This window comes from Carettochelys insculpta, chromosome 8 (genome assembly GCF_033958435.1).
Source record: "Carettochelys insculpta isolate YL-2023 chromosome 8, ASM3395843v1, whole genome shotgun sequence".
NCBI classification, from domain to species: domain Eukaryota; kingdom Metazoa; phylum Chordata; order Testudines; family Carettochelyidae; genus Carettochelys; species Carettochelys insculpta.
The window spans coordinates 45,684,755-45,697,289 of NC_134144.1; the positions used below are offsets into that span (position 1 = coordinate 45,684,755).

Here is a 12,535-nt window from a genome sequence, read left to right on the forward strand (position 1 = left end):
ATGGATCAATGTCTCAAAAGATAAGATGGGGTACTAGCTACTGTCTGATACAGACCACCAGATCTCAGTACATGACACTGCCTCCTTACACACCTAACAACGACTGCACTGGAAAAAAATGTGACATGCTGGAGGCATCATGGGGTCAGTAGTAAAAGATTCCTGAAATTTCAAAAACATCATTACCCCTAAACTATTTCAGACACATTAGAGAAATTTTCTACACTAACTCTTGTCCTAAGAGATAGAGGAATTGATTACAGAACAAAAAATTAATGGTATCTTAGGTACGAGAGATTGTGACAATCACATTTATAATGTAACAACAGAATAAAGACCAGAAGAGCGATATTTCTACTTGGTGTTTCTAAGGGGGCCAATTTCACAAAGCTGAATACAATTGTGAGCCAAATCAACTGGGAGGAAACATTTAAAAATCAGAAAAAATGGGAATGATCATTGAGAATTAAGAACAACTTACTGGATGCCCAGAAAGCAACCGTTGAGAAAGAGGCGATATTGATCAAAAAGCTTACCTGGTTTAGTGGGGAAGAAAAGGCAGCTTTAAAACTAAAAATACATACTAAATGTAAAAAGGTAAAGTTAACCATAGTAAGGGTGAATAACGAAGCTAGGAATTGTAGATAATTCATAAGGAAAGCAAACGACACATAGTGACATCTTCAACCAGCAGAATTATAGATAGTGCAAAATAAGGTTTGTTTTTTTAAACACACACACACACACACACACACACACAGAGTTGCTAGGGAACACAGGATCTAGCCTGTGCAGCTGCACCCCATGGGGCTGCTGGCTCTAGCCCCCCAGGGCTTCCAGAAGACTCATGTTGCAGCTTGCCCTCCAGCCCAGCTCTCTGATTCAGGAACATCTTGGACAAGGGATATTGTCAGACCACTGAGTTCTGGTTTTAGGAGGTGCAATCTCTATTAGGAACAAAAACTCCTGATGGTAATATTGGTCCATTAGTTGGAGGAAATGGATACTTGACAGTATTATCAATAAAACTCCACCATGAAGCCTCTATGAACTCCATGCCAGTCCCAAGCCTGAATGAAGGAGGAGGGTTGGTCAGATGTGTGTCGATGCGTGATCGTCAAACAATAGTACTAATGAAATCTGATGCCAGTATAACTAAATGATAAAAGATGCTGGCCCGGACATCACCCGGATAAATAAGGTCCGCAATACCAATCACGTGATCAGGGTTGGGTTTATAAGTTGGCTACCAAAAGAAAATTACATCTAAACACATGCTATCCATTGGAACACAGAACGTCCAAACATTGTGGGCAACTGGAAAATTAGAGCTGCTTTGGAAGGAGATGGAGAGATACCGATGCAATATACATGGACTGGCAGAGATGCATTGGACGGGATCAGGAGAGATATGCAGTTGTGTAGTAATTTGGTCAGGACACAAAAGAAAGCATGAAGCAGGAGTTGGATTCCTTCTTAGCAAAACAGCTAGAATAGCATTATTAGGATACAAACTGGTGAGTGCAAGAATGATGGTAGCGAGATTTGAAGCAAAACCGTTCAATATCTCAGTCATTCAGGTGTATGCACCCATGTCAGACAGTACGGAGGAAGAGACTGGGCTATTCTATAAAGACTTGACAAAGACAGTGGACAAGATACCAAAGAAAGATGTGTTGATCAGAGGAGATTGGAATGAGAAGGTTGGAACAAATAACCAAGGTTGTGAGAGAGTCATGGGAAGGTTTGGCTATGGAGAAAGAAATAAACGAGGTGAGAAACTACTAGAGTTTGCTACAGAGCATGAGATGGTGAACTGAAACACGAGATTGCAGCAAAAGGACTGTAGGAAGCGGACATGGCAATCGAATGAGGGGAAGTCCAAGAACATGATAGATATGATTTTGATAAGAAGATGGATAACATCAGTACAGCAATGCCAAACTTTCCAAAGAGCACATATAGACTCAGGCCACAGTCTAGTGATCGCAAACATCAAGATAAAACTCAAAAGAAAATGTAAGACAGTTTAAGAAAGAAGAGACATGGCGAGGCTATGTGAGGAAGAAACAGGGAATGCATACAGAGCAGTGCTCGAAGAGACGATTAAGAATATCGCCACAGAGAAAGACCTAGATAAGAGAGTCGCAGGGATAGCCATCACTATAGAAGAGGCAATTGAGCAGACTGTTCCAGAAGAAGAAAAGATCAATAAGAAGTGGATTACCCGGGAGACACTGAAGTTGGTTCAAGAGAAGAGAGCACTGAAGATCAAAAGAGATGTCTCCGAGGTGGCAGAACAGCAATATAGGGTGAAATGTAATAAGGTAAGGAAAGCAGCTAGAAAGGATAAGGAGAAATGGTTAGAGGAGCAATGTGAAGACATAGAGAGGTATTACGGCAAATGTAAGGACCAGGGAGGTGTATAAGACAATTAGGAATATTAACAGGAAATGGCAACCAAAGCAGATGGCGATCAAAGATGAGAATGAAGACGCACTCATGAACAGGGAGAAGATTGTGCAGCAATGGACGAGATATTGCACCGACCTATACAAAACACAGTTGGAGCCAAGTGTTTCAGAGAGACTGATTGAAGAACTGAAAGAGGTATCTCCACCAGGCATCGAGCTCGAGACTGATATTTTGAAGGAAGAGGTAGAAAAAGCAGTGAAACAACTAAAGAACAACAAGAGCCCTGGAAATGATAAGATCACGGGAGAGATGATCAAATACGGTGGAGAAAGCATGATTCATGAAATACACTGACTGGCTACGTCTACACGTGCATGCTATATCGAAATAGATTATTTCCATGTAGCAACATTGAAATAAGCTATTTCGATGAATAGCATCTACACGTCCTCCAGGGCTGGCAACGTCGACGTTCAACTTCGATGTTGGGCAGCACCACATCGAAATAGGCGCTGCGAGGGAACGTCTACACGCCAAAGTAGCACACATCGAAATAAGGGTGCCAGGAACAGCTGCAGACAGGGTCACAGGGCGGACTCAACAGCAAGCCGCTCCCTTAAAGGGCCCCTCCCAGACACACTTGCACTAAACAGCACAAGATCCACAGAGCCAACAACTAGTTGCAGACCCTGTGCATGCAGCATGGATCCCCAGCTGCAGCAGCCAGAAGCCCTGGGCTAAGGGCTGCTGCACACGGTGACCATACAGCCCCGCTGTATGAGCATAGGATGGATGCAGAAGCTCACCAATGAGGAATTATGTAGAAAGATACAGCTGAAAGAGAACCTGCTGCAGAAGGCTATAAAACCAAAGCTACAACTATTTGGGCATATTTGCAGAATGAATGAAAAATCAAGACCCTGGTATTCAGCATAATGGATGGTTTGAATAGGAGAGGTAGACCCCACAGAGAACAGATATATGATACAGTAGATTGGCACGGAGCTAGTCTACAGAAACTAAGACACTCTGCACTGGACAGGGAAAGATGGAAGGAAATAGTGAGAGAGGTATCAGACACCAACACACACTGAGCCCACAGTTATTGATGATGATTATCAATAAACTGCACAAAAGGCAGAAGTATTCAATAAATATTTCTGTTCTGTATTTGAGGAAAACACATAGTAGAATGTAAAGATGTGGTGGGACTAATGGCTCTGAAGGACATTAAACAGCAGATACTCAAGTCACACATTATTAAATCAGCAAGCCCAGGTAACTGTATAACTAAGAGTTTTAAAGAGTTGACTGAGGAGCTCGGTAGAACATTAATGTTGCTTTTCAAAAAATCTTGGAGTACTGGAGAAGTCCTACTATACTGGAAGAAAGTTAATGTTGTGCCCATTTTTAAAAAGGGTCACTTCAATTGCTCATTTATGGACCTGTCAGCCTGATATCAACAGAGGCAAAATAGAGTGGCTGATATAGGACTCAATAAAGAATTGAAATAGTTTGTAATTAATGCACATCAACAAGGGCTTTTAGAATAGATCAAAAAATTTGTTGAACATATTTGATTTTTTTATGTAATATTAAGTCTGGTTTCTAAAGGAACTAGTGTTAACAGATATAGAATTCTGCGAGGCATTTGACTTAGCACTGCATAACATTTTGATTAAAAACTAGAATGATATAAAATTAAGATGGCACACATTAAATGGTTTTAAAACTGACCAATAGGTCTCAAAATATAACTGTATATGTGGACTGACCATCAAGCAATTCTTTTTCCAGTGGGTTCCCACAGAGATCAGTTCCTGGCTCCATGCTATTTTAGTTTTATCAGTTACTTGGAAGAAAACATAATGATAACTGATAAAGTTTGGAGATGACACAAAAACTGGGAAAGTGGTAAATAATGAACAGGACAGGTCACTGATTCAGAGACATCTGGATCTCTTAGTAAACTAGGCACAAGCAAAAAAATGTGTTTTAATACAGCTTAATGTAAATATATACATATAGGAACAAATAATGTAGGCCAAAGAACATAAAGCAAACAGGATGGGAGACTATACCCTGAGAAACAGTGAATGAAAAAGTTTTGGGGACCATGGTAGATAATCCACTGAATGCAAGCTCCCAACATGATGCCATGATCAAAAGAGCTAATGTGATTCGTGAATGTATCAACATCACTCAAGAAGGGCTGAAGAGATTATTTTACCTCTCTACTTTGCACTGGGTCAACTACTGTTGCAATACTGCCTACAGTTTGGGCTCTCACTATTCCAAAAGGACACTGAAAAACTTAGGGAGTTCAGAGGAGAAGAGTCATGAGAATGAGTAAAGGATTAGAAAACATGTCTTACAGTGATAGAGATGGGGAGCTTGACCTATTTAGCTTAAGTGCCCACATGAGGAAAAAAGATATACTTCATAATGGGCTCTTCAGTCTAGCACAGAAAGGCATAATATGATCTAACATGGGGATGGGCAACAATTTTTGATTGGTAGGTCACCCAAAGAATTTGGAAAGTGGTCAAAGGACACTCTCTTCCATGATATTAATTGAGAAAGTGCGGGGTCTGTGATGGAGGTTAGGTGCAAAGGGGCACTTGGGATAAGGGACTGGGGTGAAGGAGGGGCTAGACAGGAGTTTGGGTGGAGGGTTGTGACCCGGGGCAGGAAACTGGGATGTAGGGTCCAGAATGGTGTATGGGTGTAGGAGAGGAATCTGAGCCATGAGCTCACAAGAGCACGACAACTAGCTTTTCTGAGCATGAGTGGGGCAGGCAGGGAACCAGCTGAGGCTCCCACCAGCCAGATCCAGGAGCCTGGCAAGCTGGATCTGGTTCATGGGTCATATTTTGCCCAGCCCTGATTTCTAACATGTGGAAGTTGAAGTTGGATAAATTAACACTAGAAATAAGGTGAAATATTTTAACAGTGAGCATAATTAACAGTTGGGAGTCATTTGCCAGGCATTATGGTGGATTCCCCATCAAACCCACTTTTTAAAATCAAGCATGAACATTTTTCTGAAAGGTCTAAGCTAGAAATAATTGTAGGGGAATTCCATGACCTGTTATGCAAAAGGTCAGATTAGATTATTACAAGGCCAGATGGAGCTATTATGATCTACAGACCTATGAATACTGGACTACAGTTAGGCTACTGCTGTGCTGAGACCACAGCCTATCCTAGAATCATAGAACACTAGAACTGGAATGGACCTTGAGAGGTCATCGAGTCCAGTCCTCTGCCCTCACTGCAGGACCAAGCACAACCTAGACCAGTCCGATAGACATCTATCTAATCTGCTCTTAAATATCTCCAGCAATGGAGATTCCACAATCTCCCTATGCAAGTTATTCCTGTGTTTAACCACCCTGATAGTTAGGATATTTCTCCTTATGTCCAACCTAAGTCACCCCTGCTGCAGTTTAAACCGTTTCATATGTTATTGTCGTCTTGTATTTCCCCACTATAGTCTCGATGTCCCTCTGTTCTTTACTTAGATTGTAAACTCTTTGACCCAAGGACTTTTTCGTTTTGGTGTTCTTACACTACACAGTACAAAGGACCCTTAATCACAAATCAGAACCCCAAGGTATTATAGTAACACAAACAACAAATACCAACAAACAAACAATGTTACATTGAGTCCCAAAGACACAATAATAGTTATCCATTCATGGAGCATTCAGTACATTAATTTTAAGAAAACTAATTCAGATTAGTGAGAAAGAAATGCAATATAAGTTAATGGCAATGTTAACATCATTAGAGAAATTGTACAGTAATAATCCAAAACACAAAATTCTGTTGCATTACAGCAGTAGTCTAGAGAACAAAACATATGAACAGAAACTATTTTAAAGACAGGAATTTACTATTAAAGAAATTGTGTATTAGATGACATTATTAGGAGGGCTGACCTCAAGAATCATGTAAGTGACAACTGTAGTATGTTTACACAGATACAAATAGATATGCAACAACTGAACCTTATCCAAGCTTTAATGTGATACAGAGATAAAACATACAAAGGAATGCATGGAAATACAGAAACAAGGACACAGACACTTGATTACATCCTTAACTATCAAACCTAGATTTCATATGCTAAGTGCAAGTTAACAACTAGTCTTCACTCATTGCCCCTTACTACTTTTTCCCTAAGTCACTGAGACACAAAACAGCTGTATTTGGCTAATACTATGCTAAAAAATCTACTATCGTCACTGAATGTACTATACGCCCAACCTGTTCCTACGGTACTGTGTAGCCACATGCCCCATTTTGGCATCGCACATTAGCTGTCCTCTCCGATTTTTATCTCCCATTCTTCCATAGCTCTGCCCCACCTGCAATGTTTTCCACAATGAGATGACATACACCTATAAACTAGGTCACAGAACAGCTCCATTGCTCCTAAAGTCCAAAATATACAAGCAATCTAAACAAAAAAGTCCAGTATAAAAATTCCACACTGCGAAATCCACAATATACATGGGGAAAAAAAAGACATCTCACCCCTTACTTAATAAATCCTAATAAGACAGCAGTATATCCAGTTCTTAACCCCAGCCAACCTTCTCATATCAGAGTAAGCCAGTTCTCCTACTACAACAACCACTGAGCTGATCTCTACCTTTTGCTGATTTGGCTTCCACTAGCCTTGCTGCCTAATATGACATTTGTTCATCCTATGCCACGTCATATAAATGAATATATAGCACTTCAGGTACCGTACCTACTATTGTAAGATTTATCTGGAACAGGGAAATTTGCACTGAGTAACTAGACCAGTGTAACTACACCAAATAATACAGATAAACTCATGAATGCAAACTCCTTTTTACACTGCTATCGCTGTATCCCTACATTGGGCTCTCTATAGAAAGAGTCACTGATGAAGCACTCACCCACCTGAGTCTTGAATGGGGTAGGATTAAAGTTGGGAATATGGGCCAATTAATCACATAGGTTGCACCTGGAAGGGAGACAAGGCTCAATAATGCTTAATTAAGGCTAATGGTCACCCGGTCAGGAACAAGGAAGCTTCCATAAAGCTAAAATGCACAAAAAGAGGGAAATAATGAGCAGCAGAGATGTTTAGCGATTATAGAGCTGGAGAAATAGCCACAAAGAGCAGAAGAAGCTTTGACAGCCTATCAAATCCAAGATGCTAGACAGGGACAAGCCATAAAGTCTAGCAGTAAGTAGATCATACTAGCAGAGTCTCCAGGCTATAGCTTGGAACAGAAGCAAGGTGTCCATTCCCTTACCAGTCACTAGAAAAATGACACAGCCTTAGCAAAACATTTTGCTTGTGTTTGTTTAGAAAAACACTGATAAACATATCTCCCAACGCCTGAAGTGTGGGGTAGGAGGTGGAGTGACCGGCACAGAGGGACAAGTTACAAAAAAGTCTAGTAGCAAGACTCCTAGAGGGTGATACTGAGATAACAGCTGAGCAACCGCTGGAAAGGACATCTGATCAGTAACTAGATAATTCTCAGATAAAACTTACAGAGGTGCAGAATTAGTCAAGCATTCTTGCCCAAAAATGAACTTTTATGTACAAATGAGTCTTGAGGACAAAAAAGCGTTTACTGAAAAAGGCATATTTGTTGTGGATTATGCAACTTGAAGATGTTTTTGAAAATATGAACCAGGAGCCAAATTGTTTGCTAGCGCAAAGCTAACAACTAAAGCCAGTAGAATGATGTTGACTTATGCCCATTAATAAATGCCTCGTGTCTTCATAGCTATATAAATAATTACACAATGTTTAAGAATTAAAGGACCTGATAGCATGAAAATGATTTAAGTATCTATAAAATGATGGTTCTTGTCAAATTGGTCACTCTGTAAGCAGAAAAGATTTTTAAAAGAGTGAAACAAACTGACAAGATTGAACTAAAATGTGAATGAAATACTAATCAGATAAGTTGTCATCTTCCTCCTTCTTGCCATTTCCCTATTTGGGATCACTAACTTTTATAACCTTCTTCCAAAACTCGTGCTTGTATACCAGATTGTCATGGAATTGGTCTCTCAAAGGACCATTGATGCCTGGTCCATATACTGAGACTTGAGCATTCCCCTAGGATATGTTCTATTTATGATCACTGCAAAAGCCACCCTGTCAATATAACTTTCAGGTCTCTACTAGATATACCCACAGTAATACAGCCTGACCTCTCTCAATTTGTCTTCAACTGAGGCAACCACCTTAGATCCTCCATACCTCATTTCCTTTCCTCTCACAGAGCATCCAACCATTTGACTATCTCAATGTCCTCATTTCCATGTTGGAGAGCATACTCATTTCTCTTCTTGTGGCTGGCCAAGTCTCAGTTCTGTACATATAGGATGGGGCAAGTTACAGCTTTATATATTGTACCTTTTTACTTTATATGCATTGTTTTACCACAGATACCTCTTCTTGCCATTTGCACCATCCAGGGTTGGGCATCACTCAGGAGGGTACCATATTTAGCAACCACTGAGCCTAAGCATTTAAATTCACTTATCTGATAAGCGCTAACAATGTGTAGTCGTAAAATGGGCCTGACTAACCTAAGATGGCAAACCACATAGCCCCAGTAAAACTCAGCATGTATTAATATGTGGAATCATGGAATGAAAGACCACACAGAGCCAATGAAAGCAACAGTTACAATCCAATGAAAAGTCAAACTCTGAATGTCCTGACCTCAGACTATTCAAATCTCAACATCGTTTGAATTCATCATTTTTACATATACATCATTAACACATAACATTAATGTTCTTTTACGTGGTCTCAAGAATTTTCATAGGCTGGACCACATCTAAACATAGACTCTCATGGACAAACTCTTGCCATATCAAACACTTCCCCTTTCATACATAATCACATAACTGTCTTGCAGCAACTACAGTGACCCTTGCCCTATTAATAAAAACTTTCCTAATATTTCCTATACTTTTAGCAGTCTTTTAAAGTGACTTAGCAGCTAGAATATGATGAGCTGGCTCTATGCAGACCCATGTATAGGTAGAAATGTATTGGAGAGAGAAAGAATATAAGAATGGCATCTGTAGCATGGTTCTGAGACCACTGTTACTACTGCAATAATATCTGTACATGTGATATCCAAGGTTTAACTATTCCAGTTACCAGAGACAAGGAAACACTCCCTCATTAATTAGGAACCATAAAAATTAAGATTTTATATAAAAATAATCTCTTTTATGGTCATGAAGATGACTTTAAAAGGTGGATAGTGTGGTCTGAGTCTACAAACGGAACTCTGAAGTTCTGCTACTTGTTCAGAGCATTTTCAAGCAGCAAAAGTGTGAAATTGATATGACTATATTGAGTAGAAGCAGTAGAAGTGACTAGTTTCATTGATTTCATTCTGTCGCTGCTTGAGAAATCTCTAAGCTGCAGCATGAGGCACTGGGACTTGGAGAAAAGCACCTTCTCCTACAACAACAAAAATGACCAGGATGGAGAAAATGCAGCTGCTACCGCAAAGCAAAGAAAATATTTCTGCTTCAGCAGTGGGGAAAAAGTGAGAATTCAGAGGCAGCTCCTACTTCTTACCAGCAGCCAAGGAAAGGGCTGACTTCCAGTTTCCTTGATATCAGTCTTTGTATAGTTATGTTTAATCCTATGGGAGGTAGATCTGATAAATATTTCAAACCTGAGAAAAAAAATTCATGTAATTGAGGGTGCATACTAATGGCATTCACACAAGACACTTCCCCAAAAGTTAGCTGCTGGCAAGAAAAAACTTCTAGGAAATCCAACTGTCATAATGTACACAGAAATACCCAACTCTAAAGATTTTATTCCATGAAAATCTTTTTTAAAATGCAGACTAAAAATAATATCCTTTATTCTCAAAAGTTCAGCAATGTTACCATGGATATAGTATTCCATGGCCAGTATTCATCTTCCTAGCAGTCAGATTTGTATGGTATTCACTAAGAAAGACACAATGAATGCTCGCTATGTTTATTAGTTTGTTATAGAACATTTACTTTCTTGTTAATTAGAAGTCTAAAAAACAGATGATAACTGATAAAGACAACATCTTAACTTTAGTGGAATGCTTCAGTAACAGAAAAGCTAACCAGATTCCACATTTTTGGAAATCATCTGAAATGCCACTACATAAAACAACAGAGCTTCAGAATACAAAGAACTCCTCAGTGTACTTAACTACTGAAAGGCATAATAAGATAAAGCAAAATTAGGAAGCTACAAGAGACCTTATACAAGTCTATTATACCACCAATTTTATAAATGTAAATGCTTTCAACTCTTAAGAAGTAACAACTGATGTGTCTGTTACAGAACATGTTCATTCCACTGGGAGATTCCTGTTTAAGCATGTGAACTGAATGAGCAGCCCCAAGAAATTTATAATAATCTATTAGGATTGTAATTGGACAATCTTGAACTTTTGCAAGAAAGGATTAATGCCTAACTTTAAGGGATTGCACTGAATGTCAAAACAAGTATACGATCCTATTCATGGTTTGTTTTTACAACCACTGGGCAACATTTTGCAATGCTTCCAACTTTCCTCCACCCTTCCACCTCCACAACTACAAATATAAATTTACATCAGAATTAAATGCTGAAGCGCAAAAGTCACTCGCAACCTTGAGAAGTCATTAAAATTTTATCTAGGAAGCAAGAGGCTATATAATCCATCAGTGTCACCATGCGACAACATTTAGCAACAGAATCCCGAAGACGCGGCCTGGCAGTAGTTTGCACAACTTAAACCCTTCCTATCCCTCATACTTGAAAACGTCTTCTAAGGATGAAGGGGAAATATTTTCAGCCCAGCTGTGCTCCCACTGGATTCTGCCAAATAACGAGATGATGATCCAGATGCATTTCTTTAGCCCAACCAGGGTAGCATCTGCTTGGCAATATATTGTATGCTGCCAAGCCGTGTGCTGTTATTGTACATGTACCCATACTATTAAATGATGTGTCAGATATTACTCGTGCTCCCAGGACTGCCCTCTGAAACAAGCACTACCAGCCCAGTGTATTTCATGGAATGGGGGGTGGGAGCCCAATGCTTCTCCTCAGACTCCCTCTTTACTCGACGACGGACATGAAGGCGCCTTACAGCAAAGCAGCTTTTAAAACAAACAGCACAGACACTTACAGGGCAGGACTTGCTGGCCAGGAGCCTAGTCAGGCGGCTGCTCCCGAACACGCTGGGAACTGCTCAGCAGTACTAGCCGCTGCTTCCAGCGCAGTCCCCGCACCCCGCCTAGGCTGGAGAAGAGGAGGGACGCAGTGGGGCTAAGGCAGCAGCCCTGCCACCTACGCCCCCAGCCAGCGGCTCCTGGGCTTCCTAGGTGGCAGGCGACGCGGAAGTCCGCGGGGCCCGGGCCCGGGCCGTGGGATGAACGGGCGTCTCCTCCGCCCAATGGCAGGGCACCGCGCGAGCGGGAGGCGGAGAGGCGCGCTCCGACTGGCGCTAGGCCCTGCCCGGGCTAACGCGGCCCTGTGCCCTTCCCGCTAGGGAGCAGCACCGGCGGGGTCTAGCCCTGCACCCGGCACTGCAGCGGAGCCTGGGCACAGCGCCCGGCGGCCCACCTTTGACCGCGCCCCACCCTACTCTGCCCGCCGCCGACTCTGCCCCGAGCAGCGCGTGGGGGCTCCGGCTCCCCGTTAGGCCCTGCGGCGCAGCGCGGTCTCCCGCTTCGCCCTCACCGTGCTCCCCGGAGCGGCTCTCCCGCCTGCACTGCCCGCTCCGTGCGAGGTAGCGCGAGGCGCGGCTCCTTGTAACCAGACACTACACAGGAACCTGCGGCAGCTGCGGCGGCAAGGCGCGAGGGGGGAGCCTCCGGGAGCTCTCCCCGCGCTGGCACGGGCGGGGGCGGGCGCTCCCACCCCCCTGCCTCTTACTCTGGGCCGGGGTCCCTGGAGCCGGCTCATGCTGCCCTCCCCTTGCTCCCCGTCCCCGCTTTTGTCTCCTGGCTGCCGTTTGGATCTGCTGCTGCCCCTTTGGGGAGGGGAGTTTCGGATGCCTTGATGCCCCTCCTCGCCAGAGGTGCTGGAACTGAGGGTGCTGCAGCACCTCAG

The 12,535-nt window shown here is 42.2% G+C and overlaps 1 protein-coding gene across 4 annotated transcripts in view; it reads right to left on the bottom strand.

Moving 5' to 3' along the window:
- GPD2 (glycerol-3-phosphate dehydrogenase 2) overlaps window positions 1-12,226 on the bottom strand; it is a 125,538-nt gene extending 113,312 nt beyond the window's left edge. For 2 of the 4 annotated variants that reach the window (XM_075001729.1, XM_075001725.1), the window contains exon 1: window positions 12,164-12,226. The gene's annotated coding sequence lies outside the window, so the exon portion shown is untranslated. Of the gene's footprint in view, window positions 1-11,609; window positions 11,812-12,163 lie in introns of those variants that run through there. The other 2 variants (XM_075001727.1, XM_075001726.1) reach the window with 2 other exon arrangements.
- Window positions 12,227-12,535: the final 309 nt, after the last annotated feature.